The sequence below is a fragment of the Crocodylus porosus genome, unplaced genomic scaffold (assembly GCF_001723895.1).
Source record: "Crocodylus porosus isolate Cpor-Errol unplaced genomic scaffold, CroPor_comp1, whole genome shotgun sequence".
NCBI classification, from domain to species: domain Eukaryota; kingdom Metazoa; phylum Chordata; order Crocodylia; family Crocodylidae; genus Crocodylus; species Crocodylus porosus.
The window spans coordinates 154,553,282-154,566,322 of NW_017728906.1; the positions used below are offsets into that span (position 1 = coordinate 154,553,282).

The 13,041-nt window shown below is 47.9% G+C and overlaps 1 protein-coding gene across 1 annotated transcript in view; it reads left to right on the forward strand.

Moving 5' to 3' along the window:
- Nucleotides 1-13,041, forward strand: part of WDFY2 (WD repeat and FYVE domain containing 2) — a 104,871-nt gene that overhangs the window by 514 nt on the left and 91,316 nt on the right. The gene's annotated exons all lie outside the window — the stretch shown is intronic.

Sequence of the window (13,041 nt, forward strand, 5' to 3'; positions counted from 1 at the left end):
GGAGTTAAGGCTTAAAGCCCAGAGGAGGGCACTGAGGGTGATGGGCAGCATGGAGGGGCTTCCACAAGGGGACTGCAGAGGGAGGCCCAGTCTGTTTAGCAGAGTTGCTTGAAAGAAGGGTGCGATGGGGCTTTCCAAAATACTCACTGGGGAGGAGAAAGTAAAAAAAGAATTTATTGTTGGTTCTCTTGCGCAAGATGAGAACTAGGGGTCACCAAATGAAACAACCAGGTAGTAAGTTTAAAACTAACAAAAAAGTTCTTTTTCATACAGCGTGTCATGGAAGGGTGGGATTCGTTGCCACGAGTTCCCACTGTGGTGGTAACTGATGGTGTAGCCAGATTCAAAAAGGGATTGCACAAATTCTTGGTGGAAAGCGATATCCATAGCTATTGAGCATGGGGGTTGAGGAGCTGAATCGGAGCTTGTTAGACTTTTAATGCTGGAGGCTGCAAGAGAGAGGGACAGTAGGGCAAACCCCCCCTCCCCCGTCATATTCAGTTCTCTCTCCCTTCCATCATCCACTCTCTACCACTCCGTCATCTGGGGGAGTTAAGGACATGACCTCTGAATCAGAACTTCCTAGACCTGAAATGCTGGAGACTGCAAGTGAGAGAGGAATGGGGGGACCCTGGTTATACCTAGGGAAACAGAATGCTGTATTGGTCTACAAGCAAAAGGAATCAGAACTCTAGGTCGAGGTGATTTATCTTTTATTAGACCAACTAGATACCTGCAACAAAAAAAAGTCTTTATTTGCATGCTTTTAGGCACACTCAAAAGATATCACCTCAACTCCAAGTTCTGATTCCTTGTCATACCAGGTCACACTCCCTCGCACCACCTGTAGTGTGTAATACAAGCTACTGGGCAAGATGGACTTATGGTCTGATCCAGCAAATGGCAATTCTTATGCTTTTGTTTTATTTCAGTTGGTGCATGTCCTCCTGCAGGTGAAATTAAAAAAAAAAAAAAAAAAAGCAAAGCATCTTGCTAAAGATGTGCTGTCCCTTAAAATGAAAGTTATCTTAGTCTGAACTGGAGACCATGAAATGGCCATTCCATGTAGCATCACTCAAGTAGAAATCGTGTGCCTAACAAAGATGCTTCAGTGTTGCCAAGTTAGCATGCCAGCCTTTGAGACTGATCAGATACTTTCTGCAGAGCTTATTAGCTCAATGTGGTCACTAAAGAGTATCTGCTTGTATTTGGGTACTACCATTCTGCAAACTAGTGCTTTTATTTTGTGTCTTGGAGCCAGAAACTATATTATAATAAGGACTATGTCAGATGCACAAACCATGCAAAATGTAATATACATTCATTTAAGTGCTCAGCTACAGTAAGCTTTAGTATCTGGCATGAAGACAAAAGCCCCTTGCTTATGGTGACTGATGGAACTGATAGAGACAGAAAATGTCATATTTGCTTTGAGAATCATCATGGCCAAAATCTGCTGTCATCCAGGTTGAGTATAGTTGGATAACAGGCTCGGTCAATGGTAATTGGCTAGAATAATTATACTTGATCTGTAAGAAAGTACTTCTCAAACATTAATTCCATTAATTTTTAATAGAAAGAAATGTAATATACTCTCCCCTTAACAAGGAGGGTGAAGCATCTATTTTTTTTCTTGTATTACTGCTTAACCTATGCAAGGCATGAAGAATAGTAACCTGACCCTGTGGGGTAGTTTCTATGCAGGGAAGTAGTCAGCATTGGTTCTCTCTTAGCTGCACTAATAATTGAGACTGTGGCCTGAATGAGCCCATAGCAAAACAGAAATCTGCAGATTCTTGTCAAGATATCTAGTACTTTAATTGGCATAGCAAAAGACAATGAAGCCTGCCTATTGCTAGTGAGTTGTTGGCAATACAGGCTGGATTTAGGGAAATTAGACATGACTTAATTTGGAAACCTCCAGCTTCTAACTATCTTTTGTTTCAAGTGACTAAGAAAACCGGTTCACAATCCTTGGGTGTTTACGTCTTTGAAATCCTTCAGGCAATTTTCCTGCAGTTAGTACTTTAGATAGAAGATGATTTATATAAGTAGGCACTGATGTCTGGATTTGTAGTGGCAGTAGTGTTTTGTTTCAGTAGTTAACCTCTTTCCAACAAACTTGTTTTGAATTTTATTTGGAGGGAATAGTGAATTGGGAGGAGGACTTGAAGCCTTTTGGCTATTCCGAAGCAAGACCCTGGCTTGGGAAAGCTCCGAGTGATATAACTGCTTTTTCATAGATGCTAGGGTTGGAAGGGACCTCAACAAATCATCAAGTCTGACCTCCTGCTAGGCAGAAAAGAGTGCTAGGGTCATATGACCCCAGCCAGATGCCTGTTCTATTTTGTTGCTTTTAAAAACACATCTGCACTGCCTTTTATTATCTTAGTGTACTGACAGGTACAGCCTAATTTACAGGGATGATGAGATCTAATCCCAACAATCACAATTCCTGCCATGCCATACGTGTATGGCAAGATGGGGGTCCAATCTCCAATCCCAAAAATCCCACAACTGCACCCAACTTGACAGTGAAGGGGAAGCCCAGAATCATGATCTTGGGCTCCCCTTGCACCAACAAGTTGAAAGCCAAGTAGCTGACAATCAGCTGATTGTTGGCTAGTCCTGAACTGGCCCCAGTGTGGTTCCTACCAGCCAACAATTAGACCACACTGGGGCTCAAACCAGCCCTGGTGCAGAACCAGAGCCATGTGACCATCAGTTGATCGCCAGCTAGATCTGGGTCTGTACCAGGGCTGGTTTGAGCCTGATACAGTCGTGGGTCCAACTGACAATTGGTGATTTCTTACTGGTGGTGACCAAACCGGGGCCAGCTGGAAACCCCAGTGTAGTCTACCCCTGCCACACATTCAACTTAAAGCTCAGTGGAAACCAGCCACAAAATTACTACAAGTCTTGAGTACATTTCTGTGTACAAAATTATTATGTACTTCCTGGGTTGGTCGGTTTGTTTGTGTTCTGCACCATTCATTGTATGAAAGTATAGCTGGGTTACTATTTAAGATGTGATTAACTGGCTAATTGCATCTTAAGTTTAGCATCTGCAAGAGGCCTTTATTAAGGTTCTAGGAGGTGCTAGTAAAAGGGAGGCTAGGGGACAGTGATCATGAAATGATCCAGTTCGCTATTCAGAGAAGGGTGGGGAGGGTAACTAGCACAGCGCAATTGCTTGACGTTAGGAAAGCCAACTGCGATGTGCTCAGGGCAGTAGTAAGGGAGGCACTCAGACCTCAGAGGGTAGCTAGTATGAGGGTCTAGGAAAGGTGGTCCTTCCTCAAGGAGGCTGTCCTTGGGGCGCAGCAGGATGCAATTCCTCTGCTCAGGAAGGCGGGAAAAGGGTCCAAGAAACCTTCAGGGCTGAGCACGGATATCCAGGCTGGCCTGAAGGCAAAGAAAAAAGCGTATTGGTGGTGGGAGCAGGGACAAAGGAGGAGTACACCTCCCCGACCTGAGCTTGTAGGGAGGCTAAAACAACACTGGAGCTTAGATTAGCTTCTGGGATAAAGGAAAATGAAAAGTCCTTCTTCAAGTATATAGGTAGCAAGAAGAAGTCTCCGGGTAACATTGGACCCCTGCAAGGCAGGGCAGTTGGTGACGGACGCGTGAGAGAAGGCAGAACTCTTCAACAAGTTCTTTGCCTCTGTGTTCCTGTCTGCTGACAATGGGGTGCTCTTGGGAGATAGCGTAGAGAGGCCCAGGAAGGATGCGAGTCCCCTGACTGTTAGTTCAGACCTAGTTAAGGACTACCTGGAAGGCTTAGATGTGTCCAAGTTGGCGGGCCTGGATGACCTTCATCTGCGGGTGCTGAGGGAATTGGCTGGTGTCATTGCAGAGCCATTGGCACGGCTGTTCGAGGATTCCTGGTGCTCGGGTCAAGTCCCTGAGGACTGGAAAAGGGCCAATGTGGTCTCTATTTTCAAGAAGGGGAGGAAGGAAGAGCCTGGCAACTACAGGCCAGTCAGCTTCACTTCTTTCCTGGGGAAGGTCTTTTGGAAAAAATTATCAAGGGCCACATTTGTGAGAGCCCTGCAGGGGAAGTGATGTTGAGGGGGTAACCAGCATAGGTTCGTGCAAGGCCGATCCTGCCTGACTAACCTGGTCTCTTTCTATGACCAGGTAACAAAGAGCTGAGATGGGAAGGAGGAAGTCAATGTCATCTTGGACTTCCAGAAGGCCTTCGACACAGTGTCCCACCCAATTCTGGTGGGCAAGCCAAGGGACTGCAGCACTGACGAATGCACGGTCACATGGTGGCAAACTGGCTCCAGGGGCACACCCAGAGCGTGATGGTGGACAGGTTGATGTCGAGCTGGGAGTGGGTGGGCAGCGGAGTCCCCCAGGGCTCGGTCCTTGGGCCAGTGCTGTTCAACATCTTCATTAGCGACCTGGGTGTGGAGAGCACCCTGTTCAAGTTCGCTGATGACACCAAGCTGTGGGGTAAAGTGAATACACCGGCAGGCAGGGACTGCATCCCAGCAGACCTGGATAGGTTAGAGAAGTGGGCAGATCTGAACAGGATGTGGTTCAACAAGGACAAGTGCAGAGTGCTGCACCTGGGGAGAGGGAACCAGCATTATGGTTATAGGTTGGGGGATGACCCTCTCAGCAGCACAGAGGCAGAGAGGGATCTTGGAGTCATGAATGACTCCAGGATGAATATGAGTCGCCAATGCGACAAAGCAATAGGCAAAGCCAACCGCACCCTGTCCTGCATTAACAGGGGCATCACTAACAGGTCCAGAGAGGTCGTGCTCCCCCTCTATGCGGTGCTGGTCAGGCTGCAGCTGGAGTACTGTGTCCAGTTCTGGGCGCTGCCCTTCAAGAAGGATGTGGAGAACCTGGAGAGGGTCCAGAGGAGGGCCACTCATATGGTTGGGGGCTTCCATGGCCAGCCCTAGGAGAAGAGGCTGAAGGACCTGAATCTCTTTAGTCTCCACAAGAGGAGACTGAGGGGGTATCTTGTGGCTGCCTACAACTTTATCAGGGGCCAGCAGCAGGGACTCGGGGAAAGTCTGTTCACCAAGGCCCCCCTTGGAGTCACCAGGAACAATGGCCACAAGCTGAGGGAGGATAGGTTTAGGTTAGATATTAGGAAGAACTACTTCACTGTAAGGGTGGCCAGAGCCTGGAATAGGCTCCCCAGAGAGGTGGTGCTCTCACCTTTCCTGGAAACCTTCAAGAGGAGACTGGATGGGTACCTGGCTAGGGTCTTATGACCCCTGCCACCCCCAGTGCTCCTTCCTGTCTATGGCAGGGGGTCAGACTCTGATCTGTCTAGGTCCCTTCCAACTCATTGATTCTATGGTTCATTCTGTATTGGCCTCTAAATAAAGAGATTTCTTAAATAACTCTGACAGTGATTTTAAAAAAACACATAGCCAAAAAAGCCTTATATTGGATGTGGAGAGCCATTTGTCTCTCTTCTAACTAATGAATGATGCGTAATCAGCTGATGTGACAAATTTGTTCTATGTATTGCTTATGTGAGATGCTTTGCAACTTTTGTGAAATTAAAGCAGGGGTTGGCAACCTATGGCCCATGGGCTGGATCTGGCCCACAGAGCCTGTGGATCCAGCCCACAGTCTTCAGTAGTGTTCAGTGGCTGGGGACTCTCATTGTACCACATTAGTCAGCCACTTGGAGCCTCTGGCAGAGTGGGCAGGGGTTGAGAATCTCATCTGCTATGCCACAGTTGAGTGGCACAGGCTTCAGTGATGGTGGCTGGGTCTTTCTCCCCATTAGTGTTAATGCCTGCCTGCCTCTGAAAAGATCTGGGTCATTCTGCCCCACCCAGAGTTGCTTGCGTTCAAGTGTAGAATAGCGATCTGTGGTCAGTGGGTTTCAGTGTAGTACCCATATTTGAGGCACAAAGGAACAAATGTCCAACTCTTCTTTACCTGAAGTAGTAAATACACCTGTTCAGGCAGGTGAAAGTGGTAGGAGTGGCAAAATTAGTTATCTAGGGTACAAGCTTTCTTCTGCATTGCCCTGCCAGGCAACAAGCTGCTGGATCTAACAACTGCCTAAGTCTAAACAGGTAAAAGTCTGAGTCAGGCATGGCTTGGTTGGTGAGATGCCAGAGCTTTGACTCTTAGTGCGAAATGATTGGCACTGGATGGTGTGATGGTAAAGGTGGTAACTGGTGCCTTGGAATCTGCTTTCGTGGCTTAGAAAAGTAGGGCTGGAATGGACCTCGGGAGGTTGTCTGATTTGTTTCCTTACATGGGACAGGATCATCCATGTCAATATCACCTTGTCCAATTGCCTATTTTGTTTCCAAAGATGAAGATTCTACAGCCTCCGTAGGTAACCTGTTCTAGGTAATTTCTCTTGTTAAACATCTTCAACTGCTGTTAGCATAGTGGTGGGACACGTTTAGAAATTAGCTGCTATAGACAACTTTGCTGATTTTCATAGTTGTGAACTCTCTGAACTGTGCTTTGTATAAAAAGAAGTCCTGTACCTTAAGCTCCCACATCTGATGTTGAAAAATGTAGATCATACAGTCAAGAATTACATCCCCCTGTACTGTTATTGGAGTGCAACCGAACAGATGCTTTCATCTGTAACTGAATTATCAACCCTCTGCATCTCCTGTCTCTTTGGTGTATGCATTTAAAGTAGTGCTGGAACCCAAAAGAATACTGCTAATTTTTTAGTTACCTTAGAATCATAGAAAAGTAGGGTTGGAAGGGACTTCTTGAGGTCATGTAGTCCAACCAGTTGCTCAAGGCAGGATCATCCCTGGCTAAATCACCCTAGTCGAGTGTCTGTCTAACCTCCTCTTGAAAACTCCTAGAGATGGACAACTTCTAGGTTGTCTGTTCCAGAGCTATTATATTATAATTTTATGCTGTAGATCAGCGATATTTTAAATTGGGATGGCAAAGGGGCATTCTTCCCTTCTTTTCTACTCCATTGTGTAGTCTGGTATTGCTAAAGACCCCAGCCTTGCTCTACAATTCATGGAGATTACAAGCAGCTGAGATCTGAGTTTAGACCACCTTTTTATTCCTAATTAATGAATTGCAAAGAATTAACTTGTACAGTTAAGTCTGTTTATCAGTTTGATATCCTGATTTAGCTTTTTAAATTTAAGTGTGCATGATATGAGTGTTAACACATTTATATGTGGCTTATTTTCTGTATATGCTAGCAGTTGTGATGGAGCTTGTAGGAAGAAATTGAGATTTCCATACCTTATTTCATCAGACTAATTTGGGGCTCTTTTTTAACATTCTTTTAAAGGCCTTTTTGAAGTACTAAGATTTTGACCTTCTAGCTCTTAAATATTTAGGAACTCTTATTCCTTGTACTTTCTTATCATACCCAGGAAATCAGACATACAGTGACAGGCTATATTGCCTGTACAAATCTATACCTGGGAAATATTGTCAGTGGAATTGGATGCTGTGTTCAGAGCAATAAGAGAGAATGAGCCAGGAGGCGTATTTTGCCTAAGCTTGAGACCTGAATGCATGTCTGCAGTCAAAATGATACTTAGTAGTAAGCTGATTGGCTTGCAGCAAAAACTCAATAAGATGTCTGGCTCAAGTATAAGATCTGACTGACTGGTTGTCTGTTTGTCTACTCTGTAGAAGCTTATATGCATTCACATTCTACTATTACAGCAAGCTAATAATTTATTTGCTCACTGCTGTAGGTGTGGATGCTGCTTTACAGGTGAACAAAAATGGCAGCTCTTTGTCGTCAGGGACTTTTAAAATAGGAATCTGCAGCTTGGTCATTAGTGGTGTGTGTTTACACACCTGCGTATGCATGTTTAGAGAAGGACAGTATGAGGAACCTAGGGCTATAGATATAAAAGCTTATTGTTATGATTACATCTTTGAGTTTCTTTGGGACTTTCTTAAAACTAAACTAACTTGCTGCAATACAACTTGATCAGTGTTTTGGAATAAGAACTGGGGTGGAGGTCAGTGGCAGAAGCCTGAGTACTGGAAAATGACTGGAGGGAGGGCAGGAGGCTCAATGGTTCAGAGGATCAGCAGATCTTCCAGATGTTGAAGTCAACACAAGAAAAATAACTTCTCTATTGAAACGGGGATTAGCATGTGAGAGGTCCTGCTGAGTGTTTTGTTTGTGATTTTAAAATGATGCAGTTAAGTGACATGTTCTAGCATATCACATGATATTTTTTTATGCATGGACATTTGTTGAAGTACAGCCAGGTGAGTTGTTCAGTTTTGGTAATAAGCTAACAGCTCTCCAAAAGAGACACTGTAAGCTGTATTTGAATGCCAAAGTGCAAAGGATGCACAGCCCTTTCTCACTTCAGCTATCCTGTGGCTGTTGCATGGTGCAGATCAGTGCAGGTTTTCTCAGGGAAGCTCTTGTGCTTTGTGTTAAGTGAGTCTTCTACTTGACTTAAAGTTCTGGTGCAGGGGTGGATGGGTGGGTGTGCAGTGAGGGCATGGCCTGGGCCTCTGAATGGCCATCTGGGGCGCCAGGGTGGGGGAAGTATCTTAGTCTGTTTTGTTTTAACCTCCTGTGTGAGGTTTAGGGATTATCCTTTGGCTGTGTGTGGATAGCTCTACTGTCATCTTGAAAGGTAAATAGCTACTTGATGTAACCGTCACCTGATTAGTCCAGCTTAAGGCAGCTTTATTTTAGATTGGCCATTAAATAGTTGCATGCACCAACCCTGAATTTCCTGTGAATCTCATTTTTGACTGTCCCTCTCTTCCCGAGCACAACCTCTCTGGCCTCTTCTTTACTGTAATTAGGGCTGCTTGCACAGCCCTAAAAAGCATATCTTAGACCTCTGTCATACTCCTGCCGTGGCGCCTTTCATCCTTGGTGAAGCTAGCTGGGAACTCAAATCTTTGTCTCCCTGACATTAATAGTGGGAAACCACCTCTTTCCCCTCCTCACTCAGACACTGGCTAGATATGGTAGGATGCTTTATTTTACCTATGTGTCTTCAGAGGCATTGGGGTGGCACTGACCTGGGGGTAGAGGGGATAGAATTGATCCCATCTGGCTCCAGGCCTATTTGTCCTGCACCCACTGCTAGGAGCGCTAGATGGAACAGGCAGGGTCTCCACAGAGACTGGCTGGGACCTTCACAGGCAGGGCATGCTCAGCCTGGCAAGTGGGATGAGGCCATGGTGTCTGGGAGGGGAATGGCCAGGGCCAGGGTTGTGGGGCTGGAGCGCGAGGCTGGGACCTGTAGCAGAGCCATGATCTGTTCCCTGCACCGCCTGCAGTGGGCGCCAGTTCTGCAGGCAGGAACATGTGGGTATCAGATCGCAGCTCAGCCCCATCCCCTGTACTGACACTGCTTCCTGCTCACCCAAGTCCCTGTCTCATCCATTCGGCCAAGCGCACCCTACCTGTGGGGGTCCTGGCCAGTCTCTGTGGAGAACCTGCCTGCCTGCTCTGTCCAGCACCACTGGCAGTGGGTACAGGGTGGATGGGCCAGGGTGGATGGGCAGTGAGGCTGGGTCTGGCGGTGGCAGTGACATTGATAGCAGCAGCCTGAAGGAGCCACAGTAACCAGGACTGCTGGGAAGCTGAGTCTGGCTGCCACTGTGTGAGTGGGATTGGCGGGATCGGCCTCACTGGGCTGCCCCCCTGCCTCTGGACCAGATGGGGCCAAGGGACCTGCCATGGGCCAGATAGAATCCTTTGGCAGGCTGGATTCAGCCCACTGGTCGTATTTTACCCAACCCTCCTCTAAACCTGTCCGAAGACGCTGGATACTTCCCTCAGGCTGGTCTGTTATGGTAGAAACCAACTGGAGAATGCCACATATGATGAATACAAAATAGAAAGCTGCCTCTGGACTGCTTTCCTTTGCAAGGAAGTCCTATACTGTGAATTCTCATATCTGATCCTGGTCTTGTTTGGGCTCAGTGGGCCAAGAACCAATTTCCAGTAGGCTTTCTGGCACCTTAGAGTGGTTACACTGTTGGCTTTGAGTTAAGTAATTTTTAGAAGGGAGAAGAACGAGCAGCTTGTTCATTGGGCCAGGTTCTTCCTGTGTTTCTTTAGCAGCACCCCTTCCAAAAATTTGCGCCCCCCCCAGCAATCTACGCATAAGTTCCCCAGCAACTGTTTCCATGCGCGTGGTAATATATGCTTCTAAGCATATATTATATTACTAATATAACTACTTCTAAGTGGCAGAGCAAAGTGCTCCAAAATGAAATGCAGCGTTGGCTATGTAAACCTCTATTCACAGCTGCCACAATCCTTCAAGGGAAAGTAGCTTTTTCTTCAAGTGTCTCCTTAAAGGTAGAGCAAAGAAACAGGAGAGAAGATGGCTGAGTGAAATGCGAGCAAGTTGTTCCTGTGCCTTGAAGCTCAAAAGTGTTTATGAACAAAAGGCACTACCCTAAGGAAAGGAACTGGTCCTGGCAGAAAACCTCTGCACTATTGCCTTCTATTCAGAGTAATCTCTGGAAGAAATCCTGGGAGATGCTTTATTTGTAAAAGCCACTTGAAAGCTTTGGCTATTTTTCCGTATACACAATACATGCTTTTTAAGCTAGGGCCCTTTCATCCATGTATCCAACTTTTTTTGCAGCCAAATGGAATGCACATGCCCACACACTGGTTCAGTCAGATCTGCTGCAGTGTCCATGGTAGCCTTGCTTAGGCAAAATTAGGTGTGATAATAATGCAGCTGTTTTCATACTGTCATACATGGGAAAGGATCTTGGATTTAGCTATTTCCCTAACTATTAACAAAGCTTATGGCAGAGAATGATCGCATCCTTTAATTTTTCCATGGCTAAACATTGAAACACAGTGCCTTGCTGATCACCCTAGATGTGCTGTTCTCAGATTAAGCTACTATTCACTTTCTAGAGCACTTTTAGCACTTGTTTAAACATAGGGGATGCATTTACATGTGCACTTTACTGCAGAGTTGACCAATTAGCTCCACAGTAAAAGGTTGCCATCTACATATGCACCCATATTAGGGTACAGTAAATTGACTGACTCCTCTGTAGGATAGTACTGTCCTATGGCGGAATAATTTACACCACCACGACGCATGTGTGGATGGTAACCAGGGCTGGCTGTGGCATGAAAGTGCCGCAGTGCAGGGCTTGCTTGCCAGCTAGCCCCTGCACTGTAGCAGCCTTATGCCCCAATCAGCTCCTCTGCTGACCAATACTGGAGCCTGGGGCTGCCCCCCCCTCCTCCTCCACAATCCCCTTCTAGTTGGGGCTGCTTCACCTCAGCTTGAGTTGATGCAGTCCTGGGTGCACATGTAAACACTTCAGTAGGGAGCAGCTGACTCTGGTGCAAACTGTGCCAGAGTTTATTACCTTGGGGGTAATTGTATGTGTAGATGCACCCAGGGGGCACATCCACACATGCAAGCATGTGTGCTTGCAGCAGCTGAAATAGAAGTGGTGCAAATTTGAGCCGGGGCTTTTTGTCTTGGTGCATGTGCTCAGACATGCACTTTTTTGTGGAGCAAATTGTGCCACTTGGGGCAAAATAACCCTGCCTGGCTCCTCCCAGATCTGCAGCCAGGGGGAGCTAAAGCCTCGGGCCAGCACCTATGCTGTCCCCAGCAGTATAAAAAGCTGCCCTGTCCTAGCCTCATCCATACAAAAAGGTGCCTGGGCAAGCAGCTCAGGGCTCCTTGCTCTCAGGAGCTTCTGGGGCCTGGCCATTTGGTACCTGGGCACATTACCCCTTGTGCCAGCTGAACTGCTGCAGCAGCATCCCAAATCCATTTTTAAAAATACCTCCAAATCCATTTTTCTTCCACAGCACGCACGCGCACCCAGTTGGGTAATGCTTTATTGGCATATTTACAATGTTAAAGCAATTTGGAAGCCTACCGGTGTCTCTGTTGTCATGAAAAAATAAATTCTAAATATCTATGTGTTGATGTGTGCTTTTGGTTTTCTTCACACATGATGGGTGTGTGATGGGGGATATGTTTGCAGGAAGGGGATGAGAAGGGATGTGGGGGAAGGTGGATGGGTGTGTGTGGAGGGATGTGGGTTGGTTGGTTGGTCTGTGGGTAGGTGTGGGGCAATTGCTGGGTGGGACTGTGGGTGTGGGGGACCTTGTGGGGGGGCTTCTCAGGACCAGTGGGTCCCCTGGCCCCTGTGGGATGCAGCCCCCCACACAGCACATGGAATGCCCCCCAGCCCCTCTGCCCCAGCCCTGTAACTGATCTTTCACAGCAGCAGTGGGGGGACCATGTGTGAAGGCCAGTTGGGTCCTGCTGGCCCTGGGGCTGCTTCTGCTGCCCAGCTGGGCCGGTTTCATGGTGGCAGGACCCAGCGCAGCACATGAAGACTATGTGCCGGGCCCAGCCAAGTCCTGGGACCCCTCTGCACCCTGGCCAGGCCAGGCCAGGCCAGGCCCACGACAGCAAGACCCAGCGCAGCATGTGGTCCCCCCCGTGCCAGGTCCTGCCACCCGGCCAGGCCGTTCCTATAACAGCAGGATCTGGCCTAGTGCATGAGGACCATGGAGAGCCAAGCCTGGTCCTGGGGCTGTTGGTGCCACCGAGCCCAGTCCAGCTGGGTGAAACCAGCAGCCCCAGAGCCAGCAGGACCCAGCTTGGCTCCATGCAGTCCCCATACATTGGGCTATGTTGGGTCCTGCCGCTATAGAAACAGCCTGGCCGGGTGGCAGAGCAGCCCCAAGGGCAGCAGGACCCAGCTGGGCCCGGCACATGGGGACCACATGCCTCTCTGGGTCTTGCTGCTATAGGCCCAGCCTGGCTGGGTGGCAGAGGGGCCACTGAGCCTAGCACACAGCATATAGACCCACAAGGCCGGCCACATGCCATGTCCCGCCTCTGCCCCACTGTGCCTGCAGGGGGGTGAGGACCTGGCAAAGCCCCATGTGGCTCTCTAGTCTGGCTTGCACTGGAGTGGGTCACAGCTCCAGGAGGTGCAGCTACTGTGCGCGCCTCCTAGAGCCATGCAACCCACTCTGGTGCAAAGCTGGACTAGCAAGCTGCACTGATCTGGGCTAGGTCCTTACCCCCTGCAGCCCCAGGGACATTCCCT